At 42.2% G+C, this 12,183-nt stretch overlaps 1 long non-coding RNA gene across 1 annotated transcript; it reads right to left on the bottom strand.

The window, feature by feature from the left end:
- Positions 1–529: 529 nt before the first annotated feature.
- Positions 530–10,048, bottom strand: LOC130298383 (uncharacterized). The gene is made up of 5 exons (XR_008849769.1): positions 9,991–10,048; positions 2,277–2,361; positions 1,178–1,244; positions 913–1,077; positions 530–810 (listed from the first exon to the last, which is right to left on the bottom strand). It is a non-coding gene; the product is annotated as an uncharacterized LOC130298383 (long non-coding RNA).
- Positions 10,049–12,183: the final 2,135 nt, after the last annotated feature.

Here is a 12,183-nt window from a genome sequence, read left to right on the forward strand (position 1 = left end):
CACCCTTTCCATTTATGTCTATGGGAGGTGGTGTGATGTCACAAGAAGGTGTGACATGATGTCACGAATCCCACCACAGGAACCAGTGATCTAAACATACTATTAAGAATTTTGGTTGCTGCATGGAGATTGCTGGGGTCCCAGCAGCAGGATCCCCTTGATCAGACATCTTATCCCCTATCCTTTACATAGGGGATAAGATATCTAGAGGCGGAGTACCCCTTTAAGGGACAGTTCATGTACCCAAAAGTTGATCCTTTGCAACCGTATGACCCCTAGCAAGTTCCCTGCATGAGTCCCATTCATCAGAAAAAGGCTTGTGCATGGAACTTGCTGGGTGTTCTACGTTTGCCTCATAAACTGCACCACCCAGCACCAGTTGCCTCTCTCCGCACCGCATTATGCAGATCGTGCAGGAGAGCAGCTTTGGTCATCCATGTTTTGCTAACTCTATTTTCACACACAGAAATAAATAAATGAGTCGAACAAGTCAAAGAACAGTTTAAATAGAGGGGAACTTTATTTATTATTTATTAAAATGTTTGTTTAGGGGACTTTTTGTAACCTCCCATCACTCACAAAGAGCGTACAGTAACTAATACTCAGGACAGGAAAAACCTCCAGAGGGGAGGAAACCTGTAGGGAATCCATGGCTACTGTATGGCCCTTCCTCTGGGCATACTAAAGGAGGTTACCTCTAGAATTTGGGCAAATGTTTCTGTGTATGTGCATGATTCCTAGGCCTGTGCCTTCATCCAACGTCTTGCTGTAGGTCCCGAAATGCTACTCCATGTCCTGGAAATAGTGCATCTAAGATAGGGGACAAAAAAGATAGATTATTTACATGTTTATCATAGAAATGCACATGGAACTGCACTAAAGACCTTTTGGACAAAACAATGTAACACTTACCAGTCACAGTCATGTGCATGACTTTGCATTCCCGTGTCCCTACACAGTGTCCAGCACCGGCCCCTCACTGATGAACAGGACCAGTGTTATTTCTGGGGCTATGCCTTCATCCAACGTCTTGCTGTAGGTCCGGAAATGCTACTCCATGTCCTGGAGATAGTGCATCTAAGATAAGAAAAAAAAGATAAATTATTTACATGTTTATCATAGAAATACACATGGAACTGCACTAAAGATCTTTTGGACACAACAATGTAACACTTACCAGTCACAGTCATGTGTATGACTTTGCATTCCCGCGTCCCTACACAGTGTCCAGCACCGGCCCCTCACTGATGGAGAATGAACAGGAGCAGTGTTATTTCTGCTCAGTGCTGCTCTTTGGTGGACAATGGTTATGACATCACATGTGTGACACGCTGTTACCTCCTGGGAGTTCTATTTCAGTAGTGCTGCTCTCTGATTGGCTGAAAATCAAAAAAGCTTTCTAATACATTCTGTATGACTGTTATCTAAGGTTTTTGACAATTTTTATTAAAATGGCGCTACTCCCTGTGGGTGCGTTATATTTGTTTCTCCTAACCAGATATTCTGTATAAGTAATATCATTTGGTGGCCCCAACAGCCTGGGCCCATGGGTTTCTTACATAGATCAATGCTACTCCGGTAGGCTCAATGAGCAGCGCTGGCCGCCGGGACGTCTGACGAATGATGTCCCTGACGTTGCGGTCTGGAGCGAAGGATGTCACTAGTCAGACGTCCCATCAGCCATTGATTTAAAGTGGTCGTGGCTCCTGCTGCCAGTTCAAGATCAGACACCATGGCCCTAGATTGACATACTGCAACACCGATCCCCTGTGGCTGCCCACCTGTTGCAAAACTACAACTCTCAGCCTTCGGCTGTCAGGGCATGCTGGGAGCAGGGGCGGATCCAGAGTCGCGTCTCGGGAGAGGCGCTATTAGAGCATTTTGTGTTGGCGGACAGAAGATTACGGAACTTACAATATTATTAAATGTATCATACAGTCCTAACCTTGTTTAAGACTCTTAGGCCGTGCTCATATGTCAGAATAATAATCAAATATACCAATTGCCACAGAATGGGAAAGTGCTAAGGCTCTATAGTGAGGAGAATACGCAGTGATATCAGTGACTACAGGTGACGTCTTATCATTGTGTATTCTCCTCACTATAGAGAAGACTTCACCTGTAATCACTGATATCATTGTGTATTCTCCTCACTATAGAGATCAGTGATTACAGGTGACGTCTTCTCTATAGTGAGGAGAATACACTATGATATCAGTGATTACAGGTGACGTCTTCTCTATAGTCTTTCCTTATCTAATTCAGATGGTAAATACCGCCAGGATTTGTTCCAGCTAAATCTTCTCTCTGCAGAACTTGATGCCCAGACGTCTCCTCACTATGCCAACGCATTCTGATCCTCTATATGAAAACAATAATTATTATAATACTGCCAAACACTGTATTCTTTGAATATAATACTGGCACACACCCTCCTAATATAATTCTGACATACTGTACCCCCTGAATATACAACACACTGTACCCTCTGAATATAATACCACCATACACTGTACCCTCTGAATATAATACTACCACACACTGTGCCCTCTAAATGTAATACTACCAAACACTGCACCCTCTGAATATAATACTATCACACGCTGCACCCTCTAAATATAATACTATCACACACTGTACCCACTGAATATAATACTAACACACACTGTGCCCTCTAAATATAATACTACCACACAGTGCATTCTCTGAATATAACTTGCTGTGCTGTAACTACCCTCTGAGTAAAATGACGTAATGTATTGTGGCCCCTAAAAAACGTACCACCCCAGAAATTCCTCACAATATACACTATACTTCTGAAAGGCAAAACACTCTGTGCCTTCACATATAGTAATAATGCCCCATCTTGTGCCCCTACATATAATATGACCCGTCCTGTTCCCCCACATAATAATGCCCTCTGTGCTGTGCCCCTCACATAGAATGCTCCTATCATGTGCCCCACACATTTAATGCCCCCTGTGCTGTGCCCTTCACATATAATGCCCCCATTCTTTGCCCCTCACATATAATGCATCCATCATGCGCCCCTCATATATAAAGCCCCCATCATGCGTCCCCCACATATAATGCCCTTATCATGCGCCCCTCACATATAATGCCCCCTGTGCTGTGCCCTTCACATATAAAGCCCCATGTCCTGTCCACTCAGGGGGCATTATATGTGAGGGGCACAGCACAGGGGGCAATATATGTGAGGGGAACAGCACAGGGGGCAATATATGTGAGGGGAACAGCACAGGGGGCAATATATGTGAGGGGCACAGCACAGGGGGCATTATAAGTGTGGGGTACATAACAGGGGGCATTATATCATATAATGCCCCCCTGTGCTGTGCCCCACACATATAATGCCCCCTGTGCTGTGCCCCACACATATAATTTATATGTGTGGCACAGCACAGGGGGCATTATATGTGAGGGGCACAGCACAGGGGGCATTATATGTGAGGGGCACAGCACAGGGGGCATTATATGTGAGGGGCACAGCACAGGGGGGCATTATATCATATAATGCCCCCCTGTGCTGTGCCCCACACATATAATGCCCCCTCTGCTGTGTGCCCCACACATATAATTTATATGTGTGGCACGGCACAGGGGGCATTAGGTGAGAGGCACAGCACAGGGGGCATTATATGATATAATGCCCCCCTGTCCTGTGCCCCTCACATATAATTCCCCCTGTGCTGTGCCCCTCACATATAATGTCCCCTGTGTTGTGCCCCTCACATAATGCCCCCTGTGCTGTGCCACACATATAAATTATATGTGTGGGGCACACAGCACAGGGGGCATTATATGTGAAGGGCACAGGACAGGGGGCATTATGTGAGGGGCACAGCACAGGGGGCATTATATGTGAAGGGCACAGGACAGGGGGCCCCCCTGTCATGTGCTCTTCACATATAATGCCCCCTGTGCTTTGCCCTGCAGACCAGGGACGTGCACAGACATTTTGAAGGGCAGGGGCTCAAGTAAAAAAGAGGGCACTTTTCATAATTTAAAAAACGTCTACCAGACTTAATGGGCAGATGTGTTGCGGCCCAGGGACACAGTGGACTCCCGCCAGGCTTTCTCGACATTCTTAGCCCCCATAAAAGTTGGTGTTTTTGTAAAATCGAGTCAAGAACAGTTTCTATGAAGGTCTGCCATGTGTATATACACTTTGGCTGTGCTGTCAGTCTTATTTACAGAAAAGATATGACAGCTGCCCTATAATATACTGTATTATAGAGGAGATTTATCAAACCTGTGCAGAGAAAGAGCAGTGCAGTCGCCCATAGCAACCAATCAGATCATTTTGCGGAAGGATTTTCCTCTGCAAAGGTTTTAATAAATCTCCCCCTATATGCCCCCACCTGAGCTCTATATGACAGAACCCAGCACCCATCACCAATCACCCATCCCCAATCACCCAGCACCAATCACCCAGCACCCATCCCCAATCACCTAGCACCAATCACCCAGCACCCATCCCCAATCACCTAGCACCAATCACCCAGCACCCATCACCAATCACCCAGCACCAATCACCCAGCACCCATCACCAATAACCCAGCACCCATCACCCATCCCCAATCATCTAGCACCAATCACCCAGCACCCATCCCCAATCACCCATCACCCATCCCCAATCACCCAGCACCCATCACCCATCCCCAATCATACAGCACCAATCACCCAGCACCAATCACCCAGCACCAATCACCCAGCACCAATCACCCAGCACCAATCACTCAGCACCCATTACCCAGCACCCATTACCCAGCACCAATCACCCAGCACCAATCACCCAGCACAAATCACCCAGCACCAATCACCCAGCACCAATCACCCAGCACCCATCACCAATCACCCACCTTATGCAGGAATCTCCACACAGCTCTGGTTCTTACACTGAAGAGATGGACACCACACTAATATATGCTTACAGTCTACAATATACTAGAGTTGGCAAAAAAAAATAATTATAAATATACAAAGATGGCGAGGCATAGCACAGCATACAGGATGGAGGCAGGGAAGCTCCGCCTCCATTGCGCACAAGACTGACTTCGCATACTAGCAATGTGGGGCAATACCTAGAAAATGGAAAGACCAATTTTTGTATACTGCACTGTAACCTAGTATATTGGGTTTAGTGCGAGTAAACAGCCTGTCAGTTTCCCTTTAATTATATACCGTACCTCCCCTTAATTCCCTATATACTGTGCCACCATTGATCTATTAATTCCCTATATACTGTGCCACCATTAATGAACTATATACTGTGCCACCATTCATCTATTAATTCCCTATATACTGTGCCACCATTAATGAACTATATACTGTGCCACCATTCATCTATTAATTCCCTATATACTGTGCCATCATTCATCTATTAATTCCATATATACTGTGCCACTATTAATTAACTATATACTGTGCCACCATTCATCTATTAATTCCCTATATACTGTGCCACTATTAATTAACTATATACTGTGCCACTATTAATGAACTATATACTGTGCCACCATTCATCTATTAATTCCCTATATACTGTGCCACCATTCATCTATCAATTCCCTATATACTGTGCCACCATTCATCTATTAATTCCCTATATACTTTGCCACTATTAATGAACTATATACTGTGCCACTATTAATGAACTATATACTGTGCCACTATTAATGAACTATATACTGTGCCACCATTCATCTATTAATTCCCTATATACTGTGCCACCATTCATCTATTAATTCCCTATATACTGTGCCACCATTAATGAACTATATACTGTGCCACCATTCATCTATTAATTCCCTATATACTGTGCCACCATTAATGAACTATATACTGTGCCACCATTCATCTATTAATTCCCTATATACTGTGCCACCATTCATCTATTAATTCCCTATATACTGTGCCACCATTAATGAACTATATACTGTGCCACCATTCATCTATTAATTCCCTATATACTGTGCCACCATTAATGAACTATATACTGTGCCACTATGATTTAACTATACTGTGCCACCACTAAGGGTGCATTCACACGTGCGTATTTTCTGCTGCAGATCTGCTGCAGATTTGCTTTAGCAGATTTCTCTTCCCATTGTCAATGAGAAGCAAAATCTGCAGCAAAAATAGGCACACGTGAACGCACCCTAAGGATCTACACACAGTGCCAGCATACATAAAAATATAATGTTCCAATATAATGAAATATATGCTGTGCTTCCATAAATTCCCTATATACTGTGCTTACATTCCTCTATTAATTTCCTAATAATGTGCTTCATACAATAAATACAAGCACATAACATAAAGGCACATACAGTACATAGGTAATATACACACATACAGTACATAGGTAATATACACACATACAGTACATGGGTAATATACACACATACAGTACATAGGTAATATACACACATACAGTACATGGGTAATATACACACATACAGTACATGGGTAATATACACACATACAGTATATAGGTAATATACACACATACAATACATAGGTAATATACACACATACAGTGCATAGGTAATATACACACATACAGTATATAGGTAATATACACACATGCAGTACATAGGTAATATACACACATACAGTATATAGGTAATATACACACATACAGTACATAGGTAATATACACACATACAGTACATAGGTAATATACACACATACAGTACATAGGTAATATACACACATACAGTACATAGGTAATATACACACATGCAGTACATAGGTAATATACACACATGCAGTACATAGGTAATATACACACATACAGTACATAGGTAATATACACACATACAGTACATAGGTAATATATACACATACAGTACATAGGTAATATACACACATGCAGTACATAGGTAATATACACACATGCAGTACATAGGTAATATACACACATACAGTGCATAGGTAATATACACACATACAGTATATAGGTAATATACACACATACAGTACATAGGTAATATACACACATGCAGTACATAGGTAATATACACACATACAGTACATAGGTAATATACACACATACAGTACATAGGTAATATACACACATACAGTACATAGGTAATATGCACACATACAGTACATAGGTAATATACACACATACAGTACATAGGTCATATACAGTACATGGGTAATATACACACATACAGTACATAGGTAATATACACACATACAGTACATAGGTAATATACACACATACAGTACATAGGTAATATATACACATACATAGAGACACTGACACATACATACAACATGGAATATATACTAAAAGATATAGCCAATAGGCACATCATACATACAGGTACACACATACAATCACTCACAGATATACACACACATACATAGATTTACTTGCTCATATATATATATATATATATATATATATATATATATATACACACACACACACTTATATACATACATACATACACATACACAGACAGATTCACTTGCTCACATATATATATATACACACACATACATACACACATATATACACACACACATATATACATACACACATATATACATGCACACACATACATACACATATACACACACATACATGCATACATACACACACATACACACATATATACATACACACATACATATATACATACATATACATACACACACACACATATACACACATACATACATACATACATACATACACACACACACACACACATATATACATACATACACACACATATACATACACACATATACACATACATACACACATATATACATCTTCCAGCTTGTGTGGTGTAAAGAAGGCTCTAATCCTACTATGTGAGACTGGCGTGCGAATGTTCGCATATGCGAAAATATGCATATGCTGATTTTCGCATATACGAATTTTCGCTTATGCTGATTTTTGTATATGCTAATTTTCGCATATGTTAATTTTCGCGCACACAAATATTCGCATATGCGAAAATAAAACGAGAATATTACGAATATGCGAATATTCGCAAATATTACGAATATTCGTCCATATATTCGCGAATATTCGCGAATTCGAATATGGCCTATGCCGCTCAACACTAATACACATACATACACACATAGATTCACTTGCTCACATATATACATACACACACACTGACATACAATCACTCACATATATACATATACACACACTGACATACAATCACTCACATATATACATATACACACACTGACATACAATCACTCACATATATACATACACACACTGACATACAATCACTCACATATATACATATACACACACTGACATACAATCACTCACATATATACATACACACACTGACATACAATCACTCACATATATACATACACACACTGACATACAATCACTCACATATATACACACACACACACTGACATACAATCACTCACATATATACATATACACACACTGACATACAATCACTCACATATATACATACACACACTGACATACAATCACTCACATATATACATATACACACTGACATACAATCACTCACATATATACATACACACACACACACTGACATACAATCACTCACATATATACATATCCACACACTGACATACAATCACTCACATATATACATACACACACTGACATACAATCACTCACATATATACATACACACACACTGACATACAATCACTCACATATATACACACACACACACACTGACATACAATCACTCACATATATACATATACACACTGACATACAATCACTCACATATATACATATACACACACTGACATACAATCACTCACATATATACATATACACACACACACTGACATACAATCACTCACATATATACATACACACACACTGACATACAATCACTCACATATATACATACACACACTGACATACAATCACTCACATATATACATACACACACACTGACATACAATCACTCACATATATACATACACACACACTGACATACAATCACTCACATATATACATATACACACACTGACATACAATCACTCACATATATACATATACACACACTGACATACAATCACTCACATATATACACACACACACACTGACATACAATCACTCACATATATACATATACACACACTGACATACAATCACTCACATATATACATACACACACTGACATACAATCACTCACATATATACATACACACACACTGACATACAATCACTCACATATATACATATACACACACACTGACATACAATCACTCACATATATACATATACACACACTGACATACAATCACTCACATATATACATACACACACACACTGACATACAATCACTCACATATATACATACACACACTGACATACAATCACTCACATATATACACACACACACACACACTGACATACAATCACTCACATATATACATATACACACACACTGACATACAATCACTCACATATATACATATACACACACTGACATACAATCACTCACATATATACATATACACACACTGACATACAATCACTCACATATATACATACACACACTGACATACAATCACTCACATATATATACACACACACTGACATACAATCACTCACATATATATACATACACACACTGACATACAATCACTCACATATATACATATACACACACTGACATACAATCACTCACATATATACATATACACACACTGACATACAATCACTCACATATATACACACACACACACTGACATACAATCACTCACATATATACACACACACACTGACATACAATCGCTCACATATATACATATACACACACTGACATACAATCACTCACATATATACATATACACACACTGACATACAATCACTCACATATATACATATACACACACTGACATACAATCACTCACATATATATATATACACACACACTGACATACAATCACTCACATATATTTACAGTTACTTACAGTAAGGGCTGCTTAGACTGGTTTGTGGCCGGACATGTTGTGGGCGGGGCCTCCCTCTGCCTCCTCTGCTCCTGTCTCCTCCGTGTGGAGAGAAGCAAAGAAATGGCAGATAATGACACGGTGAGTGGCGCCCCCTTGCTGCAGGGAGGGCACAGCACCCTCCATTAAACCACATACAAATCTCCAGCAATGGATCCTTTTTACTTCACTTGTCAGCCTGAGTCTGCACCTCCTTTTGTGAGGGCACTAGAGGGGCAGGTGAGGAAAAGGGCAGGGGCTCCAGCCCCCTTTCACTCCTATGTGTGCACGTCCCTGCTGCAGACCCTCATTAAATATTCCCTTTTCTCTGACCCCCCTCCTCCTAACAGTGGAGCATATCCTCTTTCCATAATCCCCTGGACCCTGAGCATACCCTTACTTACAGTATGCAGGCCGCAGGGACGGGTCCTCCAGGCGCCGGCGCGATGATGTGACGTCATTGCGACGGCCTTTAGTAGATCTCGTCCCCGCAGCTCACACGCTGTGTACTCACAGTGTGTGTGTAAGGTTAGTGCAGTGTTTCCCAACCTTTTTCGAGTCGGGGCACACCTCGGAAATTTTTTTTTTCGCGGGGCACCGCTACCGAGGTTGACGAGCAAAAAAAAAAGAGGGAAGAAACTCACTGCACTATATCTATTTATCTGTCTCACTGTCACTCAGTACTTACTGCACTTGTCTCCTTGGAGGACCGGACTATAGTTAAAAAAAAAAAAAATATATATATATATATATATATATATATATATATATGAACAAATTCCTATGCACACTGCATATATCTTATCTTGCATATATCTTATTTTCCCCCACATTAGGTTGGCAGTATAGTCCCCCCACATTAGGTTGGCAGTATAGTCCCCCCACATTAGGTTGGCAGTATAGTCCCCCCACATTAGGTTGGCAGTATAGTCCCCCCACATTAGGTTGGCAGTATAGTCTCCCCACATTAGGTTGGCAGTATAGTCCCCCCACATTAGGTTGGCAGTATAGTCCCCACACATTAGGTTGGCAGTATAGTCCCCCCACATTAGGTTGGCAGTATAGTCCCCCCACATTAGGTTGGCAGTATAGTCCCCCCACATTAGGTTGGCAGTATAGGCTCCCCACATTAGGTTGACAGTATAGTCCCCCCACATTAGGTTGGCAGTATAGGCTCCCCACATTAGGTTGACAGTATAGTCCCCCCACATTAGGTTGGCAGTATAGTCCCCCCACATTAGGTTGGCAGTATAGTCCCCCCACATTAGGTTGGCAGTATAGTCCCCCCACATTAGGTTGGCAATATAGTCTCCCCACATTAGGTTGGCAGTATAGTCTCCCCACATTAGGTTGGCAGTATAGTCCCCCCACATTAGGTTGGCAGTATAGTCTCCCCACATTAGGTTGGCAGTATAGTCCCCCCACATTAGGTTGGCAGTATAGTCTCCCCACATTAGGTTGGCAGTATAGTCTCCCCACATTAGGTTGGCAGTATAGTCTCCCCACATTAGGTTGGCAGTATAGTCTCCCCACATTAGGTTGGCAGTATAGTCCCCCCACATTAGGCCCCGCATAGTCCCCCCACATTAGGCCCCCGCATAGTCCCCCACATTAGGCCCCGCATAGTCCCCCCACTTTAGGCCCCGCATAGTCCCCCCACATTAGGCCCCGCATAGTCCCCCCACATTAGGCCCTGCATAGTCCCCCCACATTAGGCCCCGCATAGTCCCCCCACATTAGGCCCCGCATAGTCCCCCCACATTAGGCCCCGTATAGTCCCCCCACATTAGGCCCCGTATAGTCCCCCCCACATTAGGCCCAGTATAGTCCCCCCACATTAGGCCCAGTATAGTCCCCCCCACATTAGGCCCAGTATAGTCCCCCCCACATTAAGCCCAGTATAGTCCCCCCCACATTAGGCCCAGTATAGTCCCCCCCACATTAGGCCCAGTATAGTCCCCCCCACATTAGGCCCAGTATAGTCCCCCCACATTAGGCCCAGTATAGTCCCCCCCACATTAGGCCCAGTATAGTCCCCCCACATTAGGCCCAGTATAGTCCCCCCACATTAGGCCCAGTATAGTCCCCCCACATTAGGCCCAGTATAGTCCCCCCACATTAGACCCCGCATAGTCCCCCCACATTAGGCCGCGTATAGTCCCCCCACATTAGGCC

Source organism: Hyla sarda (assembly GCF_029499605.1).
Source record: "Hyla sarda isolate aHylSar1 chromosome 2 unlocalized genomic scaffold, aHylSar1.hap1 SUPER_2_unloc_6, whole genome shotgun sequence".
Lineage (NCBI taxonomy): Eukaryota > Metazoa > Chordata > Amphibia > Anura > Hylidae > Hyla > Hyla sarda.